Below are 5544 nucleotides of genomic sequence, written 5' to 3' on the forward strand. Positions count from 1 at the left end.
AGCATTTAAAAAGCAGTGAGAACAGGAGTTCCCATCATGGCTCAGAAGTAACAACCTGGCTAGTATCCATGAGGATACAGGTTCCACCCCTGGCCTCACTCAGTGGGTTAAGGATCTGGCATTGCCGCGAGCTGTGGTGTAGGTCGCAGACAAGGCTCAGATCTGGTGTGGCTGTAGCTGTGGTGTAGGCCAGAAGCTGCAGCTCGGATTCAACCCCTAGCCTGGGAACTTCCATATGCCACAGGTGTAGCCCTAAAAAGCAAAAAAAAAGAGAGAATTAATAATAATAACCAAAATTGTGAAATTTATCAAGGAAAACACTGCAATTTGCAATTTTTAAAACTAATACTGGAGTGGGAAAAGCTAAACGAAGGTATGTAACTCTAAGGCCTCAAAGGAAAAAAATAACAAGTGTCACAGCATAAAAATTTCAAAACCATGAACAGTAAAAGGACAAAGATGGCAGGAAAATGCATCAGTGAAAGAACAGGTAAACTTTATTCACAAAAAGCCCTAATAAACTAATGTCAGAACAAACTCTCTTCCCCCTCAAAAGTGGAAATAATATGGAAAGATGATTGGCAGGGGAAAATGCAAGTGGCTTTTAAATGCATGTGCACATGTGCATTCAGAATCAAAGAAATTTTAAACTGTGAAATATTGTTTCCCCACATTAACAAATACAAGTCTGAAAACCAAGCACGGTGAGAGTGTAAAACACAGGTTTTCATGCGGGGTTACTGGCCTAAGTATGAAGTGGCACAATCTTTCTGAAGGACAACTTGGCTAAATCTGTAAACAATCTAAAATTCACATGTCCTTTGACTTAGCAATTATACTTCACTTGATTTATCCCCATAGATATGTTCTCATATATTTTAAAGAAGATTATTTCTAAGGCTGCAGTATGATTTGTAACAGCAAAAAACTGGAAACCACCGCAACATTCACTGATGAGGAATGAGTTAAGTAAAGCACAGCACAATATATATTGTAACATTATGTAGCCATTAGAAAGATTAAAGCGACTTACCCCGGCAGGTAAGAAAGGACTTCCGATTTGTAAAAGTAAATAGTAAAAGCTGGACAAAGGTACTGTAAATATTGTAGGTACATACCTGCACATACACAAAAAAACACACTAGCAAGGACTAACCCTGGAAAATATCCATCACATCCAATGTGGCCAAAGTTCACTGGCTTTTTTAGCCCCTGATTATACTTCCAGTGAGTAGTGAGGCAGCGATTCAAACCCAGATCTGTTGGGCTCCAAAGCTTCTGCTGTTTATCAGATGCTAGATGCCATGTGATGAAGCTAAAAGGACCAAAGTAACAAGAAAACAAATAACAAGACATTCCCTACTTCTCCTTCTCAAACCACCAGGTGTAAAAATGAACAGACCCATAATGAAAGAAATGCTGGAATTTTACTCAAAAAAGTCATATTCATCTTTAAGTCCTTGAAGGAAACAACCTGATACAGTAGCAGAATATTTAGTCCTGTCTCCCCTTTCCAGGGATAATCTGAAAAGACAACACAATTTGTCAACATAAGAATCTTTTGTCACTCATAAGAGTTTTAGGTACAAAGTCATCAGGCTGGCATTCTTACCTTCTGGCCATTCACAAGACCTTCCTAACTGTCTTCAACTAATGTCTACCCAGTTTAAAAATTCAATATATCACCAGCTTGTTTGACATTTTTGTGTGTCAAATAAACCTACTTATCTATTGCTAGATATAATACACATGAGCTATTTAAATTGAAGCCCTGGGAGTTCCCACGGTGGCGCAGTGGAAACAAACCCAACTAGGAACCATGAGATTGCAGGTTCAATTCCTGGCCTTGCTCAGTGGGTTAAGGATCAGGCATTGCCATGAGCTCTGGTGTAGGTCTCAGGTGCTGCTTGGATCTGGCGTTGCGGTGGCTGTGGCGTAGGCCAGCAGCTGTAGCTCTGATTTGACCCTTAGCCTGGGAACCTCCATATACCGTGGGTGTGCCCCTAAAAAGTAAATAAATAAACAAACAAATAAATAAATTGCAGCCCTAGAACCTGGCAAAACTGCATTCTAGCCCCTGGGTTAAGTTTTGCCATGCCATGCAACTAGAGCTTCTTACATACTAAGTGAAGTATGTCAGAGAGAAAAAGACAAATACCATATGATAGCACATATATGTGGAATCTAAAATATGGCACAGATGAACTTATCTACAAAACAGAAACAGACTCACAGACATAAAGAACAGACTTGTGGTTGCCAAGGGGTGGGGGGCGTGAGGAGTTTGGGGTTATCAGAAGCAAACTATTACACATAGATAAACAATAAAGTTCTGCTATATACCACAGGGAATTATATTCAGTATCCTGGGATAAACCATAATAGAAAAGAATATTTTTAAAAATGTATATATGTGTATAACAGAGTCACTTTGCTCTACAGCAGAAATTAATACATTGTGAATTAACTATACTTCAGTAAAAATAAATTTAGAATTTGAAAAAGAGATTAAGAAGAAAAAAAAAGTTTTGCTATGCCGAAGCAATCATACTGGCTGCCCAACCCTCAAAAATTCACTTTTCTTTGGGAGCAAATGCTAATACCCAGGGGTGGGCAGAGCCCAAAGGCTAGCTCTGTGCCCCAGGATCCCTTCACCCAGATGAAGCAAAGTGAGCAATTCTCTATCTCAGGAATCTGATGTTTAGTGCAATGTGGCTGGGAGCCTGGTTTATTACTGAGCCAGATAAAGGGCATACCCTAAAAGCAAGTTCGCAGATTCCTGATGCTGGGGCTCCCGGAACTCCCCTGGCATCTACCTTCCTCAGGCTTGGACAATACTTCTTGCAGTCTGTGAGCCTGCTCAGTGTCCTTTCTCCTCAGACTGTCCAGAGACAGCTTCTTTTGTTTTCACCAACAACCAGACAAGATGAACAAGGTGTCTCCGCTTGCTGCCTAGCCAACACTCATTCCTCTTATTACCAGGACCCTGATTTTGTTTGCTTAAAGTAATACCCAGTTAGGGACTCAACCTATCTTCCCTTGCAGCTAAAGGCAGTCACATGACCCAGTTCCTACCAATGAAAGAAGAATTAAGTTACTGGTGGAGCTGCCTGAGGACCTCCTTCAAAGTGACTGGGTACAGGGAGCTTTCATCTTTGGTCCTTCACTCTCACTCTTTCTTGGCTAGGATGCAACTATGATGCCCAGAGATGACTCTGCCATTTTGTACCTCTGGGGTTAAGAGCCACACACTAAGGATGGTAGAACAGGAACAGAGGAGGAGCCTGTGTTCTTAAAGACATCCTTGAACAGCTGCCCTAGACCCCCCCCCTCATGACTTTCTCTGTGAGGCACAGAGCATGAGCAAGGGTTTGCAGCTGTGTTAGAGAATGGCAATGAAAGAACTTACCTGCACTGATCTTATAAACACTAGCAATGACAGCTATCATTCACGAAGTACTTACCTGTACTAGCTCTTTTACATACATTTTCTCAGTAAATCCTTACTATGAGCCACAAAAACTAAGACGCCATTATTGCCATAATAATAATAATAATCGTTATTATTATTATTCCCATCTTATAGATGAAGAAATTGAGGAATCAAGAAGTTAGATCATTGCTCCAGGATGACACAGCTAACAAACGGCAGAGATGGGATCCTGGCATACATCACTCTGGCTCCAGAGCCCAGCCTCTTAAGCCTCTTAAGCCTCTTTGTTCAAATGCCTGATAATGTCCTCATGAAGAACATTACTAAAAGCTGAGAGGGGTCAAGAGGAATGGAACCAAGTGAAATCCAACAGCACAGATGAGTACTGAGTTTTTAAGAGAACTGTATTGTCCAGAGCCTAAGAGGACTAAAAGTAGCTGACTCTTAAGCCTTAAAAACCACACTTGGGCCTCCAAATATCACTTGTCAAAAAAGGAGCTGAGCCGGCTCCCAGGTGTGAAATCCCTATACCCACAACACTTGTGACCAAGGAGAATAGTGCCAGTGGAAGAATATTCCAAAAGGCACAGACAGGGTCTGGGAACAAGACTTTACAATGGAAATATTCCCAAGGAGCAGAATGGAAACCTCATGAAGGAACATCCTCCAATAACAAGCTAGAAAGTCAGGATGAATAAACAAGTTCCCACTGTATAGCACAGCTAGCTGTATTCAATACCCTGTGGTAAATCATAGTGGAAAAGAATACAAAAAATAATATGCCTGTGTATATCTCAATTTTCTATATAGAAGAACTTAACACAACATTGTAAATCAACTATACTTCAACACAAATTAAAAACAAATCAAATCAAATCAACCTAATATATTTTCACAACCAAAGACTACCATACATAAAAGGAAAGGAACCACCATAATAAGTCAGCAGTAAAGAAAAACAAACAAAAAAAACCCAGCAATGACATTTTTTTTTTTTTTGGCTTCACCTGCAGCACAAATCCACAGCACTGACAATGCCAGAAATTTAACCACTAGGCCACCAGGGAACTCCCAGGTTATGAATTTAAAATAAGAGCTTATGATTTTAAACATAAGAGGTGGAATCATAAAACTATCAAAAAGGAACTGGTAGTTTTAAAAATCAACCAAACAACTCTCAGAAATAAAGGTATTCCTATTATTTTGCATAAAATATATTATATAAATAATAGTACCTATTTGTTACATATTATTTTCAATGGATGGGACAAATACAGGTTAAACATCCCTAAGGAGAAAAACTGTGGGGTGGAAGACAGATCTGAATAAAGTACTCAGAATGCAGCCCAGAAAGAAAGAAATGAAAAATTCCTAAAATAGAGATTCAGGATAAAATGAAAAAATATTCAAAATTTTGAAATAAAATATTAACAAGGCAGTCTTATCAACTAATTAACTGTGTCTACATGAAAGCAAGAATTATTTAACAGAGTAATAGTGGAAAGGCATGGTTTCATTATAGACTTTGAAGATTCTAGAGTTCCCTGGTTAGCTCAGTGTTGGCTAGTTAAGGATCAGTGTTGTCACTGCTGTGGCACAGTTTTGATTCCTGGCCTGGGAGCTTCTGTATGCTGCAGGTGCGGCCAAAATAAAAATAAGAAGAAGAATTCTTTTTTTGGGGGGAGAGCACATATGTGGCATATGAAAGTTCCCAGGCTAGGAGCCAAATTGGAGCTGCAGCTACCAGCCACAGCCACAACAACACAGGATCTGAGCATCATCTGCAACCTACACCACAGCTCAGGACAACACCAGATACTTAACCCACTGAACAAAGCCAGGGATCAAACCCATATCCTCATGGATACTAGTTCAGTTCATTACTATTGAGCCACAATGGGAACTCCTAAAAATTAAAAATTCTGATAAAAATTAGAAATTATGATAAAACCATGAGTTCCCTTTGTGGTTCAGCAGTTTACAAACATGACTAGGATCCATGAGGATACTCAGTGTGTTAAGATCCAGCATTGCTGTGAGCTGTGGTATAGGTCACAGATGTGGCTCAGATACCGTACTGCTGTGGCTGTGGCACAGGCTGGCAACTATAG

Source organism: Phacochoerus africanus, chromosome 1, assembly GCF_016906955.1.
Source record: "Phacochoerus africanus isolate WHEZ1 chromosome 1, ROS_Pafr_v1, whole genome shotgun sequence".
In the NCBI taxonomy this organism is placed as follows: Eukaryota; Metazoa; Chordata; class Mammalia; order Artiodactyla; family Suidae; genus Phacochoerus; species Phacochoerus africanus.